Here is a 12184-nt window from a genome sequence, read left to right on the forward strand (position 1 = left end):
GCGGCAGAAGCAGAGAGCTGACACTGGGGCCACAGATACCAGAAAGCCCAGCGAAGAACAGTTTTCCTATGTGAGCGGCCCATCCTAAATTAGGGCAAGATGGGAATTCCCCACTCACAACAGCGGAATGGCAGGCATGAACTGTCTACCGATCTTCCCTGCTCCAGGGTGAGATTTAGAAACAGAGGGTTAAACGTGGAATATTTGGAATACATTCGCATGCACGATATTTGGAAGAGCAGACTGTCCCTGAGGCAGCAGAGGAACTGAGGGAATGCCCTGCCTTGTGACCGAAGGTGTCACAGCCAGGCCCCAGGGCTGGAGGAAAGGAACAGCTGCCTGACAGGAGACCTCACTTTGCGGGTCTTCCACATCCGAATCTCGGCTCTAACCTACTCAAACGTACACAATGTTACATGTTAATTATATCTCAATTAAAATAATTAATTTTTTAAAATAAAATTTAAATTTAAAAAATCATGGCTCTAACTTCTCTGTGAAATGCCTTCCTCCACCTACGGTGAAGAGCTGCCCCAGGAAAAAGAAAACACATTTCAAAATGAGTAGTCAGAATTAATTATAAAGGATGTATATGTTTATATATAAATATAAAAGAAACAGAGTACAGGAGCAGAAAACAAATAGCAGGTAAAGAGAGTTCACTGGGGAAAAAAAATATATATGGCCATTGAGCAGCTAAAAATTGCAACCAAATATTTTACCATTAATGAACAACAACAAAAATACAACATAATGAAACAGTCACCTCACTGAGTCAAAAAAGTCAAAAAGGATAGAATATGTAAGCACAAGAAAAAGATGGTGAGGAAGCAGACAGTGATAAAATCTGAAAGGAGAACTCAGGACACTGTTAAAAATATGGTAAGAGGCATTAAAAATAGAAATAAGTAGAATAGAAAGGAATAAGAGGATTAGAGAGAAAATAAGTATGAAAATCAAGAGAAAAGGGGATTCAGCTTAAATAAATTGCATCTTAAAGAATAAAAAGAAATTAGGGAACAAAACACATTTTTAAAGATACAGTAAATGAAGATTGTCTTGAATAAAAGATCTGCGGTAAGATAGTAATTGTGGACCCCATGTCCCAAGAAAAACTGTACTGAGAATAATCAGCACTGGGACAAATCCTAGTAAAATCGATAAACCTTTATCAAGTGAAGAAAGGAATCCTTTGAGCAGCCTTAAAAAAACAGAAGAGTGTGAGGTGGGTGGGTGGAGAGTCAAGTTGGCCTCAGTGTCTAAACAGCAGCGTAAGCAGAGTTCCTGCTGGGAAGGACCTCGGGTCTGTCTTCTCATCGTACTGCTGCCCTGGTGGTAAATGTGGAGCGTCCTCCCACTCTGATTCTGGGCTCAGCCATGTGACTTGCTTTGGTCAACAGTATGCTAGTAACTGTGACCCAAGCAGAGGCTAGAAAAATGCTCGTTCAGCGCACTAGTCCTCTCTTGATGCTGTTGGAACTCTGAGCTGCCATGTGAGGTCTGTCCTGCCTGCGGGATGATGAGACTCATGGCCCCAGAGGGAGCCAACCGCCAGACCTGTGTGTAGGCTACCTGGACCAGCCAGTGCTTCAACCAAAGTGCCAGCTGATCACAGCTGGCAGCAAGCCTGGATGAAATTAGCTAGACCCAGCCCAGACCATTGGAACTATTCAGCAGAACTCTGAGTTAATAAATCGTTGGTTCTTCTAAGCTACTATTTTTAGGGATCGTTTCTTAAACATCCAAAGCTAACAGGCACACTTGGAAATTACAGATTTAAAATAAAGGTGAAATGTCTTCTTCATCTCTTGTGTTCCTTTGTTCCAGGTAGCCCACTGGAACCAAGCAGTCCACTCTTTCTGTGCCTTTGCGTCTAGAACAACTTAAAAGATGGTGGGAAATCAAGGCAGTGGCTTCTCAGTATCGAGGTGACCTCCAAGCATTTTAACTTTTGTTTGTGGCAACCGCACATGCCCCATAAAGGTGAGTGGGCAAAAGGCACCACTGAGCCTCCCCTTGAGATTAAGCTGCTGTGCCACTTGTATCCCATGTTCTGTATCTTTCTATAAAGACAGGTACATGAAGTATCAGGTTAAAACTTGTTTGTGTCTAGTGAGCCTGACATCAACTTGAATCTGTTGTCACAGAAGCAGTGGTGTCACAGGATTCAACACTAGGAGAAGTGAGACCCATGGAATTCTTATAGCAAGAAACTGCAACCCAGGAATTTTATATCAAATGGTAGTTTTATTCAAGTACAAAGGCAACACAAACTGGTTTTGAATGTTCAAAGATAAGGGAACGTTGTTTCCATGGGAACTGCTTGAAAAATCTACTATGGGACAAACATCAGTGAACCACGTGTTGCTGTAACATGAAAAATTGTAGCCAAGGGCCTGGTAATGAGCATTGAATCTCTAACTGTGGAAGAAGCTGAATATGGGCAATGTGACAGGAACAGAACGTAAGCACTGTGTTATAAATAGAGCTCTGATATGACTAATAAGGAAGGTGAGCAATTTGTACGGGATCACTGATTCTCTTACCTTTATTAAGTGAGGAAGAAAAAGTAGCACAGAGGTAAGGAAAAGAAGAGGAAAAGGAAAAAGAAGTGTGCAATTCACAATGAAAATCTACCAGCTATGAATTCTAGAGATTAAATAACACAGTGGCAACACTGGCATTTTGTACTGGATGATTCTTTGTTGAGGGGACTGTCCTGTGCATTGTAGGATGTGTAGCAGCGTCCCTGGCTTCCACCCACTGAATGCCATTAACACCCTCTCCCCCAAGTTGTGACAACTAAAAATGTGTCCAGACATTGTTAAATGTATCCTGGGTGGCAAAATCACCCCTGATTGAGAATCACTGTGCCAGTCTAAGGGTGAATAAATTTTTAGACAATGGACTAATTCTAGAAAAAAAATTCAAATGTTTATGGCTGGCATTTTTTTTATTAAAAATGAAAATTACTTTACTAAACCCTATTTTTAAAGTGTATAACATTACACATATGTGTTCTTAAAGTTTAGAATACTCAATTATGAGTGAGTTCAAGAACATCAATGAGAAAATCAGCTTAAATTAATTTAGAAAATCAGCTAGTCATTAATATATGGGCCTATCTGAAGAGCAGCAAAATGCAGGTAGCTTTCATTTGTTTATTTACCATTTTAACGAATATTTATTCTGAGTCACATAAATGTCAGTGTCCTTAAACATCTGCCAAACAGACAAGGTCCTTTCACCCAAGAAGCTGATATAATTTAATTATTAACTTCTACTTCCCAAATAAACCGCAGGCTGTATTGTGCCCCAGGCAGCCCTCGAGCCATAACCTTTTTTTTTCTTTTGGATGTTTCTGTAGAGGAGGATTTTCCTGTAGGAGGCAGCCTCAGGTCCCTTGTACTGCACCAGTCCTTGAACTTCAGTAAGTGATCCCCAAAGAGAAGGGAATTTTAACTATTTGCTCTCTCGCCCCAACCTACAACTTCCTGGTGTGCACAAAACTGGTCATGCGCCATTGGCCCCTAGGAACTCCCACTCTCTGTGGTTGCTGTAGGAGGAAGCCTTAAGCTCTCTCTTTGACAGAGATCATAAGCTAATAAAACCTACCTCTGAGGGGTTCTGGAACCATTAAACAATAAACTATATGTTTCTTGGTTAAGTATCTACAGATGCTTTCACTCAAATGAACCTTCTGAAGTCGAGTCTAAACTTGAAGCAATGCAATGTGATGCCTAAAATTGGACTCTGCTATCAATGATTTTAGCAACTGTATCAGATTTCTATCAACAAATGATTATTTCATTTGTTTCCTGCACATGCTGCTGGGAGGTCTAAATACCATGTCAACTATGGCATGGCCACACTGATAATTTAACTTGCTTTTTATTATAGGAATTATGTTTGTAAATAATAAAGACTATAAATGATAATTTGATTTTTGCATCCATCTGCATTTTTGGATCAGAAAACCTCTAGATACTACAGAGTGCTTTAAGTCTCAGTTTCTTACCCAATGGGATAATCACTGACTATTTTTCTAAATTTTAAAATGCTGTTGGTCAATTCCAACTACTGGCCTGGCACTAAAATGTTTAAACGTACATATTTTTGACCCCTCAAAAATAGTAATAGTTTTCTGATATGGAACCCAGAGGTAGTATATGCCCTTTTTCTACTTATTGTTATAAAGATCTATCAAGTGCTGGTAATAGATTAAAACTATTTTCAGGATATTATGGAAAAAATACTAGATAAATTTAAGATGCTATTGCTGTTACTATGTAGCTTCATGAAACTGGCAGGAAACTCTCAAGGTCTGTAAATGATAAGCAACTCCCGTCCTAAGTGGAGATTTACCCTTACAGACACACTCCTATCCTGTTCTTGGCTTACAGTTCTCTGTTAAATGCCAGTCTTTTCTCTGTTGAGGGGAAGGGTGTGATTAGAGAGCTCTTCTCTCTGTATTAGAAACTGGCCCTGACCACTGCAGCAGCACATGAAGTATTCTACAAATAATTTATGAACCTCAGAGGTCTGGCTTTGGGAGATATTCACCTTTCCTCTGTCTGCACCACACCTCATTCATCAAACCTGAGAGCAGCACATGCAGTTCTGCTTCAAGATGGGTAGAGCTATACATAAAATAAATATATACATGCCCCAGCATAGCTCTGCTGCTGCCCAAGACCACTTGCAGTAATTCTGGGACCAATCTATTCTGACAATGAACCTTCTATAGTATAAAAAAGACAGGTTGAAACTCCTTTTTATAAATGATAAACACAACTATGAAAGAAAAAATTGAAGGTGGTTTGAGATGGTGGCAAAACTGCCTAAGAACTTTAATTATGACAACGTAGCCCCAATGACTGCTTTAAAAAACTCTTGACTCTTCAGGACACTCTGTGTAACGTATGTGTTGCATGAGATTTGTCAGTGTAATTTCTCTTATAACAAATTGTTGCAAAGAAAATGCTGCGGCACAAACACTGACCTTGCTTTTTAAATTAGATAGAATTTAAAAGAATTTTACCACCAGATATACTGAGCAGAGCCAAAAATTTTGACAGAACAGATACCAAACGGGAACTGTTTCTCCATACTTTCTTCACAAGTATTCCAAGTTTCTCATTTCTGTCATTTTGCTATTCATATAAAAAGTTAAATGATAGCATAGTTAACTCTTTTCTACAATTTGAAGTGGACGCTCTTAAACTGTGACTACTCCTTATATCTCTTTATTAAATCTTCTTGTTCTTTAAAGTAAGAAATAACAACTTTAAGCTTAATTTCATGAATGCTTTCTTCCTAAGGATCCTGTAACATTTATTAGAGGTTGAAAAATTAATTTTCTCTTAACAGTATGGAGGTTGCTTAAAAAACTAAAAAAAGAGCTACGATATGATCCTGCAATCCCACTCCTGGGCATATATCCAGAGAAAAACATGGTCCAAAAGGATACATGCACCCCAATGTTCATTTCAGCGGTTTACAAATAGCCAAGACATGGAAGCAACGTAAATGTCCATCGACAGAGGAATGGATAAAGAAGATGTGGTACATATATACAATGGGATATTACTCAGCCATTAAGAAGAATGAAATAGTGCCATTTGCAGCAACGTGGATGGACCTAGAGATTATCATACTGAGTGAAGTAAGTCAGACAGAGAAAGTGAAATATCATATGATATCGCTTATATGTGGAATCTAAAAAAAAATGATACAAATGAACTTATTTACAAAACAGACTCACAGACTTAGAGAATAAACTTATGGTTAATGTGGGGGAAGGAATAGTCAGGGAGTTTGGGATTGACATGTAGACACTGCTATATTTAAAATGGATAATCAACAAGGACCTATGGTATAGCACAGGAAACTCTGCTCATATTACATAACAACCTAAATGGGAAAAGAATTTGAAAAAGAATAGATACATGTATAACTGAATCACTTTGCTGTATACCTGAAACTAACACATTTTTAATCAACTATACTCCAATATAAAATAAAGTTAAAAAAATTAATTTTCTCTTAAATAACTCTGAAAATCATGCTCATTTGATAAAATAAGTGATTTTATATGTAACTATATAATGATAAATTCCTTAACATATATAATAATAATGCTCCATATTTACAAAAAATATTTATTAAGACATTTCCAAAAGTACATTGAAGAATGTGACGATTAGCTTTCTTAACTGCAAGGGAATAAGTGTTGTGACTATTTATGTATTTGCTTATTATGTGTGCAAACCTTCTTTGAGTGACAATTGCAGGATAAGTAAAAATGAGTAAGGAACGATACATACGTTGAGGATGTTCACAATTTTTTAAGAAGCGGATTGTAAATTATAATATAATGTGATAAGATGACAAAATGAAAGTATGGGTAAAATACTGTAAGAGCACCCAGTACGGAGTGATTGATTTTGACTAAAGTTTAGGGAAATCTCATTTAAGGTAGGTCTTGACAAATGAGTCATTTCATACACAGAGAAATCAGGGATAAATGGGGAAACAGCATAGAGATATAAAAAGTAAGATGTGTTCTAGTAACTACAAATGTGTGATTCAAGTTAATGCATGCTGTAAAATTTCCACATTAGCTATCACAAGTAGATGATAGAAGAAGGAGTTAGCCAAATTTTGGAGGAAACAGTGGTAAAATAAAATTATTAAATTATCTCGGCAGTGTTTTTTCCTATTTCTTTGTTCATTTCTTGCTTACTCCTTGATGGATTTAGTGGGTTTCTCTCCATATCCTTTTAGCCTCACCACATCAACGTAGTCCTCTCCGACTTACAAATGCCAGCACATGCATTTTTTCCGTGCAGGCTTTTCTCTGACTCTGAAGCTATTCTGGCCACTTTCCCTCTAGACCTAAAATACTGGAGAATAAATGCTCTTTGGTGCAGCCTCAACCAATGGCTGATGGAAATTGATGTATGATTATCACAACTCCCTTGAGCCTTGGGTGGGAGTACTCAGGTGCATATTTCACTCTGGCATCTAGAGTTCCACAGGAAGATTAAACTCCAGTTGTCCATAGTGATAACTCGCTTGAAAATGGAGGCTCTGTGGCTTTTTTATTCTTCCCTGTCTCACTTTCTTATTCTCTTGGGATCACCTATAAAATAAATCACTTGCACTTGAATGGTCATTTTGGTCTGGGACCCACTTTGAAATGTACATTGGGATAAAAGCACATGAAAAAAAGTGAAATTACATGAGCAAAAAATAAATTTATTTATAGTAAGCCACGAAAACTATGAGGTCATTTATTTCTAAACAGTAACAGAGCCTGTGCTGACTAAAAATAATATATTAGGGAAAATAATTCATCTATAAAACTAGAATAAAAGACGTATTATAAATAACAAGAAGGCATTTGGAAAAGAGGCTCTTGGATTGCAAGAGAAAGACAATGTATTCACATTGAAAGAAAGGAGAATGATACAGGTTGTTTAGTAGAAAAACAACAAATTTTGGAAGATTGTGGATAGAGAAAATTGAAAGGAAACAAATCTCTATAAAAATAAGTTCAATTTCTTACCCCTGAATCTGCTTATCCACGGAATTCTCTGTCTCATTCAACATCACCACTATTCTTTTGGTCATGCAAACAAAATTTACTCATTTCCTTCTCCCATCCCTCTACCCTCACCTCTCAGATCCACTCCTCACCCCCATTCAATGGGCAGGACTTGTCAATTCTAACGCCCAAATATTTCTCACACCTACCTTCTCCTTTTCATCTCCACAACTGCTCTGAGTCAGAGCCTCACTTTCTCTTGCTTGCTCTATTGTAATACCTTGGTTATTAGCCTTCCTTTCATCAACCCTGTTTACCACAACTCCATCCTCCACACGTGGACAGAATGAATGACAGAAAAGGCAAATCTGACCACCTCACTCCCTCCCCGCCCCCTCCCCAAAAAACCTGTAAACAACCTAGATGACTGTCCTCAAGGGGACTGAAAAGACAATTGGGACGTAGAAGAAAATATTAGAAACTTCACATATTTTTATTTTATCCCACAAAATGAAATAAATTACTAATATCTAATACACAGACAACAGAACATGCATGATATTTATAAATACATGTAGATATACTAGAGGTGACTGTTCAAAAAAGTTTTACTAAAATGGATGTATAATCAAAAAATGTCTGGAGGAAAGTAGCATCAAGGAGGATAAAATCTGAGTTCCTTAGCATGGCATACAAAGCAAGCGCCAGCTTCAGTTTCCTACCACACCCCCAATGAGCTTCACAAACTAGTAACAGTGGCTTGTTTTTAATCCTTGATTATATATTGTGCTATTTCATCTTTCTTTATCTTTGCTTACATTGCCGTATGTCAGAAACACTCTTTTCACTTGTCTTCATGTATCAGACTCAGTCTCCTTCAAAACCACATTTAACGACCATCTCCCTCAGGAATGCTCTTCTGAACGCTCATGACAGGCTGAAATAAGTGCACCTCTCTGCTCATAGAGCCCACTATGAATATCGCTGTCACAACACATATCCCATGCTATGAAAAATACTGTTTATGCGTCACGTATGTGTTTATGTGTCTGTCACTTCTATTCATTGGAACCATTTCAGAGTCAAGTACCGTATTTTTATTTATCTTTGGATTTCTAGGACCTAGAAGAGTATCAGAAGATTGGAACGCAGTAAATGTCTGTTGAGCTTTTACACTACAGGGAGAGTAGTTGAATAGTTTCATTCTGCCTGTTCAAACTTCAAATTTGTAGTCTCTAAAACCTCATCATGAAGCTATTTTTGAAATCAAGTTTAGTTCCTTTCTATGTTAAAAGGCACCTAACAACTAATGACAACAATATAAGCGTTCATCCTTTTTGGTACAATCAGTTGTTTTGTTTTGTTTTGTCCTCCTACCACATAGTTTGGGGCCCTGAAAATGTTCATCCATCTTAGGTAACGGATTTTTAATCCAAACTTCCATTGGTACGATTCAATCATAATTTTTCCCCTTAAAATATACAGTTGAATCAAGTAACATTTTATTTCCTTAATTTTTCCTTCATGCTACCTTTCTCCTTATTCCATAAAAGTACTATTCTAAAGTGCTTTGAACTCCACCAAATGAAAGCTTCACACAGATCCAAGGTGTAATAAAAGTTTTCCCTCTCCTGTGTGCTTGTGTGTCTACTCCTTTTCCACGTGCACATCATTCATCACCATCGTGAAGCTTACTCTTTTTTTTCTCTTTCTGGAAAGCTATTATTTTCTACTTGGTTCACTCTGTACTAAAAATGATGCTATAGAAAGTTTCCCTACTTGAAGCAAGACACTGAAAATAAAATGGCCTTTGCATTCCTAGTTCGCCCCTCTTGTGTGAATGATGGTTAGAGAAGTGTTGGGGGAAAAGACTATGCCCAGTACCACAATGAATGCAAAATGATTCCCTTTCTGAAAGAAAGACAGACTTACTGTGTAATTTTCCTTGTTTTGATGGTCATTGGCGCCATTAAATTGATAGTTAGATCTAAAAGACCATGGTTGTTTGAAAATAGAATAGCTGAAATCCTTGTACATAACCAGTGGCCAAAGTACCACAGAAGACCAAGCAAAACAGGACATTTTAAGTTGGTAAATGGCCATTCCTAGTGACTCTGCTTTAGTACAGAGTACTAAAAGAGTAGACGTTTGTAAGCACTGTCCACAAAGGATTACACTGCGGGGGCTGTTAACCCTCTCAGATGCTGTGGATGGATCGACACGGTTCCTTCTCTGAAAGAGCCTGGGCGGCATCGTTTCCCTCATGATTGCTACTCTTCAATCTGCAGTTGCAGAGAAATATTGTCCCTGTTTCACCTCAGGGATTCACAATGCCAAACATATAAAGGGATCAGGATGTGAGACTCAGCGCTGGGGCTCAGACAACCCCATGCTGTCACAAATAGAAAGCCCAGAGCAGGACAAAATGAAAAGGGAAAACCAATAATGCAAACCAGGAAGATCCAGAATCATGCGGAACTAAGAGAGGGCAGAACAGGACTAAAGAAAACTGAAACCTTGAAGGCTCTGAAAGATTCTCTGAGCCCGTGAGCAAGCCCTAGAGCAGATTTCTCTCTAGAAACTCTGGCCAAGGTCCGGGGCCTGCCCTGGAGGCTAAGGCACTCACCTGCGGAAGACACTGACACACTGACAGGAGGACAAAAACCGAAACTATCACAGTGTATCATGCCAAGCAACAGAACTGAAGCCTCTATACACGTCTCTCAGACTTCATCAGATTTAAAGGCGTCAAATAATGGTATCATGATGTGCAGGACAGAAGAACAAGACAGAGGTAATGGACACCTTCTCACTGGCAAAGCACCCACCCTGTATGATGAAATGAACTGCTTATATCCCTGAATGCGTGGGGAAGGACAGCTGAGATGACATGTTTGTTCCCTAGCTTACTTTTTTGTTTAGCAGCCACTGAACAAGAAGAATTCAAGATGGGCCGTCTCACAAGGCATAGGAATGGTTAAAAAGATTGGCTAAGGGCAATTGAGCCATCATTTCCTGGATGTTTCTGAAGAGGAAAGAAATAGAGTGGAACACCTTGGAAATGAGTCATTTGGTAAATGGGTGCCCACTGTGAGAAAACGTGAAGCTACAGGGGCTATATTTTATTGTAATTAATCTCTAGAGGATAAAAAGAGAATGTGCAATCTTTGGTTTTACTTTATTGTTATGATTAATTATCTCTCTTTCTCTTCCCCTCACCTTTCAGGGGTCCAATACCTTCTAGCTAGAGCCCCTGTGATATTATATCTCTGGGGGGGGGGGGGTGTGGGGGTGTGTGTGTGTGTGTGTGTGTGTGTGTGTGTGTGTGTGTGTGTGTGTGTGTGTGTGTGTGTGTGTGTGTGTGTGTGTCTTTCACGTAATGTCTTAATTGCTTTTTAAAATAAGCTTTTCTTTCCACACTACACCTGGGGAGACTTTTTGTGTGTGATACTTATCTATTAAGTGTTCAGTGGTTAGGAAGCCAGAGCAGCAATCTACCACACAGTAGCTGGCCAGAAGACCATCTGTGTGGAGGCATGAGGACAGAAAATGGTAAGATAAACAAAACACAGCTATGTCAGGTAGAAGCAGGGTGTTCTGCCTCAGAATTCTCGATCTGGTCATCAGAGTTCATTTCTTGGGTCAGTATGTGGGTGAGAATATAACCCAATTCCACAAAGTAATACGCCAGCTCCAAACTTTCTTCCTTCCACTATACAACATTTAAAAAATAATGTGTATGTACTTTGTGCAAATGCCTAAACTTTAAGTCCGACCTTCTGCTGTTATTTTCTAACGATTTCTGTTTATCAGAAATGATGTCCATTTTTCATCCATTCATTCATTCAGAAAATACGTATTGAATGCCAACTATATTCCAGGAACTGTTGTCAAAGTTGGGAACAAAGCAATGAACAAAACCGACAGAATAGGCAAATTGATTTCGGCTCATTAAAAACCTCCTATAGGATTAACTTCTGTAACATTTCCTTCAATTTCTGATTGTACCTGAATCTAGATCGTCACTAGAGTACAATGCTTATGTAGCATAACCCATCACGGTAAGCTGAAAAACCACTGCCCCTCCCCCGACCCCTATACCACATCTACACCCTAATCTCTGGAACCTGGGAATGCTACCTGGCATGGTAACGAGGAGTCTGACCTCATTTCTGGATGCTTGACTGCTGACAGTCATCAAGCTCACCCCTCATTCTTCACTTGTACCCACACCTGGAAAATCTGATAAGGCAGAATGAATGCTCCCTCTGTTGGCACTGGTGGGAAAGTCACATCACACGATCCCCTTCTTGCACACAGAAATTTTCACTCAACCCTGGCCCGCCCCCGCAACCACAAGAGAAACTCAGGCCTGTCTCCTTCCCTTGCTTTTCAGGCCATTTCAGACCTACTTGAGAGTCCTACCTGCCCTCCTCAGAAACTTCAACTGTATAAATAGTGGATCTTTTCATATCCTCTTGGTTTGCGTGTGGCGTCATCAGTCTTGACACTGGAGACACATTTTAGGTGACTGTTCATCTTCCTTTACAGGTGAACATAACCTATAGAGGGAAAAAGAGGGAAAAAAAGTCTTTGCAGATGTTGTTAAGTTAAAAATTTTGAGATGGGGAGGTT

The 12184-nt window shown here is 38.9% G+C and overlaps 1 long non-coding RNA gene across 2 annotated transcripts in view; it reads left to right on the forward strand.

Annotated features, from left to right (window-relative positions):
- LOC309651652 overlaps positions 1-11983 on the forward strand; it is a 647179-nt gene extending 635196 nt beyond the window's left edge. Inside the window, exons 5-6 of one of the 2 annotated variants that reach the window (XR_014258280.1) lie at positions 1832-1983; positions 5371-11983. This is a non-coding gene — a long non-coding RNA (uncharacterized lncRNA). Of the gene's footprint in view, positions 1-1831 lie in introns of both variants that reach the window. The other variant, XR_014258279.1, reaches the window with a different exon arrangement.
- The last annotated feature ends 201 nt before the right edge of the window (positions 11984-12184 follow it).

Source organism: Balaenoptera physalus, assembly GCF_965194825.1.
Source record: "Balaenoptera physalus genome assembly, chromosome: 21".
NCBI classification, from domain to species: domain Eukaryota; kingdom Metazoa; phylum Chordata; class Mammalia; order Artiodactyla; family Balaenopteridae; genus Balaenoptera; species Balaenoptera physalus.